Source organism: Leucoraja erinacea, unplaced genomic scaffold (assembly GCF_028641065.1).
Source record: "Leucoraja erinacea ecotype New England unplaced genomic scaffold, Leri_hhj_1 Leri_1056S, whole genome shotgun sequence".
NCBI classification, from domain to species: Eukaryota; Metazoa; Chordata; class Chondrichthyes; order Rajiformes; family Rajidae; genus Leucoraja; species Leucoraja erinaceus.
Genome location: NW_026575293.1, coordinates 40831 through 54798, shown reverse-complemented (window position 1 = coordinate 54798; position 13968 = coordinate 40831). Strand labels below are relative to the sequence as shown.

The following is a 13968-nucleotide window of genomic DNA, read 5'->3' as shown; positions in this document are numbered from 1 at the left end:
AAACCGAAGAATCTCGGAGGAAAACCCGCGCAAACCTCATGGGGAGAACGTGAAAACTCGCGTACAGACAGCACCGTACGCCGGATTCGAACACGGGTCCTCTGGAGCGGGGCTGTGAGGAAGCAGCTCGACCCGTATGCACCACCGTGCCATCCCCAAAAAGATTTTATATTCATTCTCTCATCCGTAAAGGTGGCTGGCTTGCTGGTCATCCGCACAGAAGGCGCCGAGGGAGATTCCTCCAGTCACAGGTGGCGCCTGACTGCCTGGTCCCTTTTTCCACGGATGGCGGGGCCCGGGGGGGGGGATGGGTCCGCATACAGGTGGCGTCTGATGCTGGTCCTCACACGAGGGCGCCGAGCATGGGTCATCCAGCTTACAGTTGGCGCTGAGTGACTTGATGGTCTACTCTCAGTACAGGTGGCGCTGTTGCTGATCCTCCCAGAGGCGCCGATGGATCCTCCAGTATAGGTGGCGCTGCTGCTGGTCCTCCAGCACAGTTGGCGCTGCTGCTGCTGGTCCTCCAGCACAGTTGGCGCTGCTGCTGCTGGTCCTCCAGCACAGTTGGCGCTGCTGCTGCTGGTCCTCCCAGTGGGCCTCGTCGACTGAAGGGGTAAAAATGGAGCCGGGGAGACACCGGGAAATGGTGAGAGAGAGGGAGGGAGGAAGGAAGAAGGAGAGGAGGGAGGGAGGGAGGAAGAGGAAGAAGGAGAGGAGGGATGAGGGAGGGGAGAAGGATGGAGGGGGGGGAAGGAAAGAGAGGACAAGGAGGGGAGGGAAGGAAGGGGGGAAGGAGAGGCAGGGAAGGAGGGAGGGAGGGGAAGGGGGACGGGAGGGAGTGGAAGGAGGGAGGGAAGGAAAGAGGGAAGGAGGGTGGGAGGGGGGGGAAGGGGGGAAGGAAGGCCCGAAGGACAGGAGGGAAGGGGGGGACGAGAAGGGGGGAGGGGAGGAGGGAAGGAAGGAGGGAAAGGGGGGAGGGGGAAGGGGGAGGGAAGGGGGAAAAGGAGGAGGAAGGAGGGAAGGGGGGGGAGGAAGGAGGGAGGAGAGGGGGGGAAGGAAGGAGGGAGGGGAGGAGGGGAAGGAGGAGAGGGAGGGGAGATTGGTGGCGTGGGAGGGAAGGGAGGAAGAGGGGGGGGGGAGGGAGGGAGGAAGGAGCGTGGAGGGGGGGGACGGGAGGAGAGGAGAGGGGGAGGGAAGGAATGGAATTGGTTACATGCTATTAACCACAAGATAGATCTCTACAAGGAGGAGGAGAAGAAGAAGAAAGAAAGGGGAAGGAGAATGAGGGAGGAGAGAGGTGATGGGGAGGAGATAGGGCGGAGGAGGCAGGTTCGATAGGTTTTCGATATCTTTAAAATTAAATTGGATAGTATATGGACGGGAAAGGAATGGAGGGTTCTTAGGTCACTGAGTGCAGGTAGATGGGACTGGGGGAAAATAAGTATTCGGCACGGACTTGTAGGGCAGAGATGGCCTGTTTCCGTGCTGTAATTGTTATATGGTTATATGGTTAAATGGGGTGGGGAGAGGGGAGTGGGTGGGGGGGAGAGAGAGAGAGAGAGAGAGTGGGGAATGAGGGCTGGGAGGGGGTAGCACGGACAATAGGTGCAGGAGGAGGCCATTTGGCCCTTCGAGCCAGCACCGCCATTCAATGTGATCAGTATCCCCCTCCCCCATTCCTGCTTTTTCTGCGTCCTGCCAACTCCACACAGACAGCAGCCGGGGCAGCGGCTCTCCCCGCGTGCGTCTTCTGTAACCTGCGTTGTTCTTCCGCCGGAGCTGGCAGGGAGTCTCTCCATCGTTCGCACCTCAGTCCGAAGTGAGGGGTCCCGTAGGGGGATGCTCCAGAGATGCGGATGTCCTCTCGAGCTTCGAGGACTGACCCCCGGCCCTGGAACCGCCACCGGACCGAACACGATTCTCCTGACTCCCCTCCTAGGCCTGTTCTGCTGTTCAGAGTCAGACGTGAGTTTTAGTTCAGGTTATTCCCGCGCGTGTAGAGGGGACGGTGAAAAGCCTCTTACATAGAAACATAGAAAATAGGTGCAGGTGGAGGCCATTCGGCCCTTCGAGCCAGCACCGCCATTCATTGTGATCATGGCTGATCATCCCCAATCAATAACCCGTGCCTGCCTTCTCCCCATATCCATTGACTCCACCAGCCCCTAGAGCTCTATCGAACTCTCTCTTAAATCCATCCATTGACTTGGCCTCCACTGCCCTCTGTGGCAGGGAATTCCACAAATTCACAACTCTCTGGGTGAAAACGTTTTTTCTCACCTCAGTCTTAAATTACCTCCCCTTCATTCTAAGACTGTGTGTGGCCCCTGGTTCTGGACTCGCCCAACATTGGGAACATTTTTCCTGCATCTAGCCTCGTCCAGTCCTTTAATAATTTTATATGTTTCTATAAGACTTCCCCCTCATCCTTCTAAACTCCAGTGAATACAAGCCTAGTCTTTTCAATCTTTCCTCATATGACAGTCCCGCCATCCCAGGGATCGATCTCGTGTACCTACGCTGCACTGCCTCGATCACAAGGATGTCCTTCCTCAAATTAGGAGGGCAAAACTGTACACAATACTCCAGATGTGGTCTCACCAGAGCCCTGTACAATGCAGAAGGGTGCTTTCCAATCAGCGGGAATCCACTACTGATTCCTGGAGAGGATCTAAGGTTACACAAAAAAAGCTGGAGAAACTCAGCGGGTGCAGCAGCATCTATGGAGCGAAGGAAATAGGCAACGTTTCGGGCCGAAACCCTTCTTCAGATTGATCGGGGGCGGGGGTGGGTGGGGACAAGAAAGGGAAAAGGAGGAGGAGCCCGAAGGCTGGGGGATGGGAGGAGACCGCAGGGGGGCTGAGGAAGGGGGGAGGAGACAGCAAGGACTAACAAAATTGGGAGAATTCGATGTTCATGCCCCCGGGATGCAGACTCCCCAAACGGAATATGAGGTGCTGTTCCTCCAATTGTCCGGTGCTGCTCGCTGTGGCCATGGAGGAGACCCAGGACAGAGAGGTCGGAGACGGAGTGGGAGGGGGAGTTGAAGTGCTGAGCCACCGGGAGGTCAGCTTGGTTATTGCGGACCCGAGCGCGGAGGTGTTCGGCGAAACGATCGCCAACCTCCGCTTGGTCTCACCGATATAGATCTGCTGACATCTAGAGCAGCGGGAAACGCAATAGATGAGGTTGGAAGAGATGCAGGTAAACTCTGTCGCACCTGGAACGACTGCTTGGGTCCTTGAATGGAGTCGAGGGGGGAGGTAAAGGGAAAAGGTTGCATCTCTTGCGGTTGCAAGGGAAAGTGCCCGGGGAGGGGGGGGACCGAGAGGGAAGGGAAGAATTGACAAGGGAGTTATGGAGGGAGCGTTCTTTGTGGAAGGCAGATATGGGGGGAGATGGGAAGATGTGGCGAGTCGGGTGGGGTCACGTTGGATTTACGGGAGGTGGCGAAACTGACGGAGGATTACTTTTTGTATGACGGCTGGGTGGGGTGAAAAGGTGAAGGACTAGGGGGACTCGGCCCTTGTTGCGAGTCGCGGGCGGGGATGGGGACTGAGGAGAGAGCAGTGTTTGCGGGGTATGGAGAGACCCTGGTGCGAGCCCAACTTTCCAAAGAGGCTCACTAGGTAATGGAGCCTAGCATTTAGTCGTTCCAGGTGCAGCAGAGATTTACCTGCATCTCTTCCAACCTCATCTATTGCATCCGCTGCTCTAGGTGTCAGTGGCTCTACATCGGTGAGAACAAGCGCAGGCTTGGCGATCGCTTCGCCCAACAGCTCCACTCAGTTCGCAATAACCAACCTGATCTCCCGGTGGCTCAGCACTTCAACTCCCCCTCCCATTCTCAATCCCAATCCGACCTTTCTGTCCTGGGCCTCCTCCATGGCCAGAGTGAGTCCCACCGCAAATTGGAGGAGCAGCACCTCATGTTACACTTGGGTAGTCTGCACCCCAGCGGTATGAACATTGACTTCTCCAATTTCAGGCAGTCCCTGCTTTCCCCTCCCCTTCCCCTCCCCTTCCCAGCTCCCCCACAGCCCGCTGTCTCCTCCTCTTCCTTTCTTCTTCTCTCTCCCCTGACTCTCAGTCTGAAGAAGGGTCTCGACCCAAAACATCGCCCATTCCTTCTCTCCAGAGATGCTGCCAGTCCACGCTGAGTTACTCCAGCTTTTTTTTGTCTAAGAATTGTTTAAGAAAGAACTGCAGATGTTGGAAAAATTGAAGGCAACATCTGTGGAGCGAAGGAATAGGTGACGTTTCGGAACAGTCCGAAGAAGGATCTCGACCCGAAACGTCACCCATCTATTCCTTCGCTCCATAGATGCTGCCTCACCCGCTGAGTTTCTCCAGCATTTTTGTCTACCTTCACTAAGGTTTGTTAAGTTAGACTTTGGATCTGAAGGTGATCACAATCATACTTGATTAGCCAATTATGTTTTGCAACATATACGAGGAATTTGATTTGCCGTACAGACATACCAATAAAACGCAACAAAAAACACAAAATACATTTTAATATGGAGAAGATTACGGAGAGTCGGTTTGTCAAGGAGGACTCTCTCTAATGTCTACAGGTGCACAGTAGAGAGCATGCTGACCGGTTGCATCGAGGCTTGGTTCGGCAATTTGAGCGCCCAGGAGCGGAAAAGACTACAAAAAGTAGTAAACACTGCCCAGTCCATCATCGGCTCTGACCTCCCTTCCATTGAGGGGATTTATCACAGTCGCTGCCTCAAAAAGGCTGGCAGCATCATGAAAGACCCACACCATCCTGGCCACACACTCATCTCCCTGCTACCTTCAGGTAGAAGGTACAGGAGCCTGAAGACTGCAACGTCCAGGTTCAGGAATAGCTACTTCCCCACAGCCATCAGGCTATTAAACCTGGCTCGGACAAAACTCTGAACATTAATAACCAATTATCTGTTATTTGCACTTTATCAGTTTATTTATTTATGTGTGTATATATTATATAATGGTATATGGACACACTGATCTGTTTTGTAGTCAATGCCTACTATGTTCTGTGTGCTGAAGCAAAGCAAGAATTTCATTGTCCTATACAGGGACACATGACAATAAACTCTTGAACTTGAACTTGAAAAACCTACAAACCTATGCGTCTTTGGAGTGTGGGAGGAAACCGGAGCACCCGGAGAAAACCCACACAGGTCATAGATACATAGAAAATAGGTGCAGGAGTAGGCCATTTGGCCCTTCGAGCCTGCACCGCCATTCAATATGATCATGGCTGATCATCCAACTCAGTATCCTGTACCTGCCTTCTCTCCATACCCTCTGATCCCTTTAGCCACAAGGGCCACGTCTAACTCCCTCTTAAATATAGCCAATGAACTGTGGCCTCAACTACGCTCTGTGGCAGAGAGTTCCACAGATTAACCACTCTCTGTGTGAAAAATGTTTTTCTCATCTCGGTCTTAAAGGTTTTCCCCCTTATCCTTAAACTGTGTGACCCCTTGTCCTGAACTTTGGGAACAATCTTCCTGCATCTAGCCTGTCCAATTACTTAAGAATGGGGAGAACATGCAAACTCCGTACAGGCAGCACCCGTGGTCGGGATCGAACCGGTATCTCTGGTGCTGCAGGAGTGGTCGAGGAACAGGCTGGCTTCTTCCTCCGGTGACCCGTTTTGTCACTTTTGCCTTGCAGGTCCGGCGAGCTGCTGACTTTGAGCGAGGTGAAAGATTCAGGTACATTCCTGCTCTGTTTGACAACTTAGTTAATCCCACCCAGCCCCTGGGATAACTCGCACAGAGGGTGGTGGGTTTGTACGGAACGAGCTGCCAGAGGAACTAGTCGAGGCTGGGACTATCCCAACATTTCCAGAATCAGGGGCACACACACACACACAGTTTAAGAATAAGGGGTAAAAGCCATTTAGAACGGAGACGAGGAAACATTTTTTCTCACAGAGAGTGGTGTGAGTCTGTGGAATTCTCTGCCTCAGAGGCCTGTTCTCTGGAGAGAATTATTTCAAGAGAGAGCTAGATAGGGCTCTTAAAGATAGCGAGAGAGAGTCAGGGGATATGGAGAGAAGGCAGGAATGGGGTACTGATTGTGGATGATCAGCCATGATCACATTGAATGGCAGTGCTGGCTCGAAGGGCCGAATGGCCTACTCCTGCACCTATTGTCTATTGTCTAAACGCTGCTGTAATTTCTACATGGTGAAACCAAAATGTATAACAATGGCCTTTATTAATATCCGACAATGTGCACTTTTAACACATTGAATGGCGGTGCTGGCTCGAAGGGCCGAATGGCCTACTCCTGCACCTATTGTCTATTGTCTATTGTTAGACAGGTACATAGATAGGACCAGTTTGGAGGGATATGTACCAAGTGCAGGCTGGGACATTGTTGGCTGGTGTGGGCAAGTTGGGCCGAAGGGCCTGTTTCCACACTGTATCACTCTATGACACTAACTGTAGCTGTTGACGGAGGTCGTTTAATCTGTTGTGTACCCCACTGTGTCTGACCCCCCCCCCCCCAGGAGTGTGTGACAATAGACAATAGGTGCAGGAGTAGAGGCCATTCGGCCCTTCGAGCCAGCACCGTCATTCAATGTGATCACGGCTGATCATCCCCAATCAGTACCCCGTTCCTGCCTTTTCTCCCCATATCCCCTGACTCCGCTATCTTTAAGAGCCCCATCTAGCTCTCTCTTGAAAGCATCCAGAGAACCGGCCTCCACCGCCCTCCGAGGCAGAGAATTCCACGGACTCACCACTCTCTGTGAGAAATTTACATTGACACCAAGCCAATGTGGGAGGAAACCGGAGCGTCCGGAGAAAACCCACGCGGGTGACGGGGGAGAACGTGCAAACTCCGCGCAGGCAGCCCCCGCGTTCGGGATCGAACCTGTGTCTCCGGCGCTGGTTGGGGAACCCCCCCCCTCCGCCTCGCGTTGGTTAACGGTGGTGATCTCGGCCGCTGGCCTGCTGTGGATCGAGACACGGATGCAGATGTGGTTCCAGATGTGGATGCAGATGTGTCACCTCCACCCCCCCTTCTGCCCACAGCGGTTTCCCCCGCTGCCACGCCGTGCTGGCAGGTGGAGCAGTTCGTGGTGGCCGGTGAATGCAGGAAGTGTACGCTCTTTGAGGTGGTAAGTTACGGGGGGGGGGGGGGGGGGAGGGGGATGTAGGGGGGAGGGGGGGGTGGAGGGGAGAGTTGGAGGGAGATTTAACCCCTCCCTAGAGATGAGAAGAACTTTTTTCACACAGAGAGTGGTAAATCTCTGGAACTCTCTGCCACAGAGGGTAGTTGAGGTAGTAGAAACTTACAAAATTCTTAAGGGGTTGGACAGGCTAGATGCAGGAAGGTTGTTCCCGATGTTGGGGAAGTCCAGGACAAGGGGCCACACACGCAGTTTAAGGATAAGGGGGAAATCTTTTAGGATTGAGATGAGGAAAATATTTTTCACACAGAGAGTGGTGAATCTCTGGAACTCTCTGCCACAGAGGGTAGTTGAGGCCAGTTCATTGGCTATATTTAAGAGGGAGTTAGATGTGGCCCTTCTGGCTAAGAGGATCAGGGGGGATGGAGAGGAAGGCAGGTACGGGATACTGAGTTGGATGATCAGCCATGATCATATTGAATGGCGGTGCAGGCTCGAAGGGCCCGAATGGGCCTCTAACTCCTGCACCTATTTCTATGTTTCTATGTTTCTATGTTTAACCACAGGGGAGAAATCAACTTTGCAGGGAGAGTGTGAGAGAGGGAGGGGGGGGAGGAGAGAGTCATGGAGGGAGGGGGGGGGGGGAGAGACAGGGAGGGGGGGAGAGACTGGGAGGTTGGGGGAAGAGATAGGGGGGGGAGAGGGAGAGATAGGGGGAAGGGAGAGAGATGGGGGGGGACGAGAGAGGGAGGACAATGGGGAGAGGGAGAGAGGTGGGGTGAAGTGGGGGGACCTCACCCCCTCCCCCAGAGTGACCCCCCCCCCCACCCACTGCGCCTGTGTGTTCTCTGCGCAGAAGACCCTCCTGGCCTGCATCAGGACCGCCTTTGTGATGAAGATCAACTGCCCCGAGTCTCGGAGGGAGGGAGGAATATAAAAGAGGGTGAGGGCCTCCCCCCTCTCCCACCACCCCCTCTCGGCCCCACCCCTGAAAACACGAAACCTTCCGAACCCTCGCCCTTCGGCCCTTGACCTTCCCTTTGACTTTCCACCCGACCCACCCCCCTCCGACCACCCTTATTCCTGCGGCTCCGTTGGCTCCGGCTGCTGTTATGTGCTGACTCTCCCCCTCATCTCCTCCTCCATCTCCCCCCTCCTCCCCCTCCCTCCATCTCCCCCCCCCTCCCCCTTACCTCCCCCCCCTCCCCCTCCCCCCCTCCTCTCCCCCTCATTTCCCCCTCTCCTTCACCTCCCCCTCCCCTCCACCTCATCCCCCCCTCCTTTTTCCCTCCCCCTCTACCCCTCCCTCACCTCCCCCCTCCTCTCCCCCTCATCCCCCCCCCTCTCCTTCACCTCCACCTCTCCTTCCCCACCTCCCCCTCACTCCCCCCCTCCTCTCCCCTCACCCTCATCTCCCCCTCTCCTTCACCTCCCCCTCTCCTTCATCTCCCCCCCTCATCTCCCCCTCCCCATTCCCCCCCCCTCCCTCTCCCTCCCGCTGCAGCTGCCGATCGTCCTCGATGGAGGGGAGAGACGCTGTTCTGGCGGTTCGAGGCGGCCATGATCTCCCCCCTGGGGCTGGTCTTTGCCGCGGTCGTCACCCTGCGCCAGCGGGCACTGGACCGCCTGGCGTCCGAGAAAGTCGCAAGCCAGATCGAGTCCATCTGAGGCGGGGGATGGAGGGGGGGGGGGGGGGGGCGGAGCTGGACGGGCACCTTTGCCCCTCACACAGGACCCCTGGGGGCTGGAGAACCGGAGCTGGACGGGCACCTATGCCCCTCAGAAAGGACCGGGGGGGGGGGGGGGGCTGGGGACACCTCCACACAGAGAGCGCCCCCTAGTGTACAGGTGTCTGCATTCACACACAGTGCCCCCCTAGTGTACAGGTGGTGTCTGCATTCACACACAGCGGCCCCTAGTGTACAGGTGGTGTCCACATTCACACACAGCGCCCCCTAGTGTTCAGGTGGTGTCCACATTCACACACAGCGCCCCCTAGTGTTCAGGTGGTGTCCACATTCACACACAGCGCCCCCTAGTGTACAGGTGGTGTCTGCATTCACACACAGCGCCCCCTAGTGTACAGGTGGTGTCTGCATTCACACACAGCGCCCCCTAGTGTTCAGGTGGTGTCCACATTCACACACAGCGCCCCCTAGTGTACAGGTGTCTGCATTCACACACAGCGCCCCCTAGTGTACAGGTGTCCACATTCACACACACACAGCGCCCCCTGCTGTACAGGAGGTGTCTATTCACGCATGGCGCCCCCTACTGTACGGGCGGACTTCATGCACCGTGTCCTCCACACACACCGCACCCCCTACTGTACAGGAGGTGTCCGCATTCATACACACGGCGCCCCCTACAGTACAGGAGGTGTCTGTATTCACACACATGGCGCCCCCTGCTGTACGGGCGGACTTCATGCACCGTGACCTCCACACACACACGGCGCCCCCTCTAGTACAGGAGGGGCTCACCCACTGTGACCTTCTGCTCAGAGCGCCCCCTTCAGTAGTGGAGGTGTTCACGCATCGTGGCTTCCGCACAGAGCGCCCCCTTCAGTGCGGGAGGGGGTTGGGCACTGTGACCTCCACACACACAAACACAGCGCCCCCTACAGTAGTGGAGGTGCTCACGCCCCGCACAGAGCGCCCCCTACAGTAGCGGAGGTGTTCACGCCCTGCACAGAGCGCCCCCTACAGTAGCGGAGGTGTTCACGCCCCGCACAGAGCGCCCCCTTCAGTAGCGGAGGTGTTCACGCATCGTGGCCTCAACACAGAGCGCCCCCTTCAGTAGCGGTGGTGTTCAAGCCCCGCACAGAGCGCCCCCTTCAGTAGCGGAGGTGTTCACGCATCGTGGCTCCCGCACAGAGCGCCCCCTTCAGTGCGGGAGGGGGTTGGGCACTGTGACCTCCACACACACAAACACAGCGCCCCCTACAGTAGTGGAGGTGTTCACGCCCAGCACAGAGCGCCCCCTACAGTAGTGGAGGTGTTCACGCCCAGCACAGAGCGCCCCCTACAGTAGCGGAGGTGTTCACGCCCCGCACAGAGCGCCCCCTTCAGTAGCGGAGGTGTTCACGCATCATGGCCTCAACACAGAGCGCCCCCTTCAGTACGGGAGGGGATCGGGCACCATAGCCGTACATCAGACTCGTTCGTACCTGATAGGGCGCCTGCTCCGGGTGCGGCCACTCTGTGGGCATAGAGCCGCCCAACAAGGGGTCAACAGGCCGGACATTGTAACGTTTACGTCCAATACAGATCCAGACGCTGCCTCTGTGTCTTTGCTCGTGTTTCCCACGCGTGTTCGAGGTGCGTTGTGTTTAACTCCTGCCCGACGGACCAGCGATCCCCGCACACCAACACTATCCCACACAATTTACACTCTTTACCGAAGCCCATTAACCCACAAACCCGCGCGCACGTCTTTGGAGTGCGGGAGGAAACCGGAGCGCCCGGAGAAAACCCACGCAGGTCACGGGGAGAGAGAGAACGTGCAAACTCCGTACAGACAGCGCCCGCGGTCAGGATCGAACCCGGGTAGCTGGCGCCCGCTCTACCCGCTGCGCCACCGTGACGCCTTCAAACTTAAACCCTCGGCATGGAGACAGGCCCTTCGGCCCATCGAGTCACGAGTAGCCCCGCTCACACGAGTTCCTTGTCATCCCGCTATCCGATCCGTTCCCTGCCCACGGGGAACGAGGGCGATTTGCCTGCACGCCCACGGATGTGGGAGGAAACCGGAGCGCCCGCAGAGAAGCCACAAGCAGAGCATGCAAACTCCACACAGACAGCATCCATGGAAGGCCAGCTGAGTCCCCCGGCGGGCACCGCTCCAGGGACACGCCCGCATGGAAGAGAAGCGGGTAGTCGACTTAGTCGGATGTGAAGGGATCTTACAGAAACAGAAAATCCTCATGGGATTGGACAGGCTAGATGCAGGACAAATGTTCCAGATGTTTGGGGGGGTGGGGGGTGTCCAGAACCAGGGGTGACACACAGTTTAAGAATAAGGGGGTCGGCCATTTAGGACTGAGATGAGGACAAAACCCTTTCCACCCAGAGATTCAGATTCAATTTAATTGTCATTGTCAGTGTACAGTACAGAGACAACGAAATGCATTTAGCATCTCCCTTGAAGAGCGACATAGCAAACGATTTGAATAAAAAAATAATAAGTGTCCCGGGGGGGGGGGGGGTGATTGGCAGTCACCGAGGTACGTTGTTTAGTAGAGTGACAGCCGCCGGGAAGAAGCTGTTCCTCGACCTGCTGTCGAGGTTCGGCAACGGGAGAGACCTGTAGCGCCTCCCGGATGGTAGGAGGGTAAACAGTCCATGGTTGGGGTGAGAGCAGTCCTTGGCGATGCTGAGCGCCCTCCGCAGACAGCGCTTGCTTTGGACAGACTCAATGGAGGGGAGCATGGAACCGGTGATGCGTTGGGCAATTTTCACCACCCTCTGCAATGCCTTCCGGTCGGAGACAGAGCAGTTGCCATACCATACTGTGATGCAGTTGGTAAGAGAGTGGTGAATCTGTGGGATTCTCTGCCAGAGAAGGCAGTGGAGGCCGACTCACTGGATGGATTCAAGAGGGACTTGGATTTAGCTCTTGAGGCTAACGGAATCGAGGGATATGGGAAAAAAAGCAGGAACGGTGGCACAGATTGTGGACGATCAGCCATGATCACATTGAATGGCGGTGCTGGCTCGAAGGGCCGAATGGCCTACTCCAGCTACTCTTTTTGAGTGGTGTGACCATTGACTGCCCGCTTGCCTGGACCCATGAATGGCCTCCAGATCCAGGAGCAAATTCTCCCCCAGCCATAATATTTGGGACATTATAAAAGACCTATCATTTATTTATTCGCCTCTGTACTCCACAATTTGAGATTTGTAATAGAAAATAAAATCTATGGTTAAAGTGCACATTGTCGGATTTTAATAAAGGCCATTTTTGGTTTCACCATGTAGAAATTACAGCAGCGTTTAGACAATAGACAACAGGTGCAGGAATAGGCCATTCAGCCCTTCGAGCCAGCACTGCCATTCAATGTGATCATGGCTGATCATCCACAATCAGTACCCCGTTCCTGCCTTCTCCCCATATCCCTTGACTCCACCAGCCCCTAGAGCTCTATCTAACTCTCTCTTAAATCCATCCAGTGATCTGGCCTCCACTGCCCTCTGTGGCAGGGAATTCCATAAATTCACAACTCGCTGGGTGAAAAGGTTTTTTCTCACCTCAGTCTTAAATGGCCTCCCCTTTATTCTAAGACTGTGTGTGGCCCCTGGTTCTGGACTTGCCCAACATTGGGAACATTTTTCCTGCATCTAGCTTGTCCAGTCCTTTTATAATTTTATATGTTTCTATTAGAACCATCCCCTCATCCTTCTAAACGCCAGCGAATACAAGCCTTCTCCCCATATCCCCTGATTCCGCTATTTTTAAGGGCCCTATCTAACTCTCTCTTGAAAGCATCCAGAGAACCTGCTCCACCGTCCTCTGAGGCAGAGAATTCCACAGACTCACAACTCTCTGTGAGAAAAAGTGTTTCCTCATCTCTGTTCTAAATGGCTTACCACCTTATTCTTAAACTGTGTGTGTGTGTGTGGCCCCTGGTTCTGGACTCCCCCAACACCAGGAACATGTTTCCTGCCTCTAGCGTGTCCAATCCCTTAACAATCTTATATGTTTCAATAAGATCCCTCTCTCACCCTTCAAAACTCCAGGTAGACAAAAATGCTGGAGAAACTCAGCGGGTGAGGCAGCATCTATGGAGCGAAGGAATAGGTGGCGTTCCGGGTGGAGAGTGTACAAGCCCAGCCGCTCCATTCTTTCAATGCATGACAGTCCCGCCATCCCAGGAATTAACCTGGTGAACCTACGCTGGGCTCCCTCAATAGCAAGAAACATACAAGATTGTTAAGGGTTTGGACACACGCTAGAGGCAGGAAACATGTTCCCGATGTTGGGGGAGTCCAGAACCAGGGGCCACACACACAGTTTAAGAATAAGGGGGTCGGCCATTTAGAACGGAGATGAGGAAACACTTTTTCTCGCAGAGAGTTGTGAGTCTGTGGAATTCTCTACCTCAGAGGCCGGTTCTCTGGATGCTTTCAAGAGAGAGCTAGATAGGGCTCTTAAAGATAGCGGAGTCAGGGGATATGGGGAGAAGGCAGGAACGGGGTACTGATTGGGGATGATCACATTGAATGGCGGTGCTGGCTCGAAGGGCCAAATGGCCTCCACTCCTGCACCTATTGTCTATTAACTGTTGTCATTCCTCAAATTTGGAGACCAAAACTGCACACAATATTCCAGGTGTGGTCTCACTAGGGCTCTGTACAACTGCAGGTTGAATCATTCTTCTCAACTCACTGTGTGTGTGTGTGTGTGTGACGGAGGGGATTGTCGCTATCTGCTATCTCGCTCCTCCAGCCTTTGCTTGTGTTGGCGTCAATGGAGTTATGGGTGGAAGTGCAAACAGCCTGGGCAAACATGGATAATGGGCGAGATGTCACAGGGAGAGGAGGTGACGTTAGCTCATCTCTTTGTTCCAGTTAGTCAATAGACAATAGGTGCAGGAGTAGAGGCCACTCGGCCCCTCGAGCCAGCACCGCCATTCAATGTGATCAGGGCTGATCATCCACAATCAGTACCCCGTTCCTGCCTTCGCCCCCCATATCCCCTGACTCTCTCTCGCTATCTTTAAGAGCCCCATCTAGCTCTCTCTTGAAAGAATTCTCTCCAGAGAACCGGCCTCTGAGGCAGAGAATTTCACAGGCTCACCACTCTCTGTGAGAAAAAGTGTTTCC

The 13968-nt window shown here is 55.0% G+C and overlaps 2 long non-coding RNA genes across 3 annotated transcripts; both read left to right on the top strand.

Moving 5' to 3' along the window:
* Nucleotides 1-5668: 5668 nt before the first annotated feature.
* On the top strand, nt 5669-8073 carry LOC129715204 (uncharacterized). The gene is made up of 3 exons (XR_008726455.1): nt 5669-5714; nt 7047-7132; nt 8001-8073. It is a non-coding gene; the product is annotated as an uncharacterized LOC129715204 (long non-coding RNA).
* A 901-nt stretch (nt 8074-8974) lies between these two features.
* Nucleotides 8975-10425, top strand: LOC129715201 (uncharacterized). Of its 2 annotated transcripts, none has more exons than XR_008726453.1 (2): nt 8975-9233; nt 9348-10425. It is a non-coding gene; the product is annotated as an uncharacterized LOC129715201 (long non-coding RNA). The 2 variants fall into 2 exon arrangements; XR_008726454.1 differs by having other exon boundaries at nt 8975-9310.
* Nucleotides 10426-13968: the final 3543 nt, after the last annotated feature.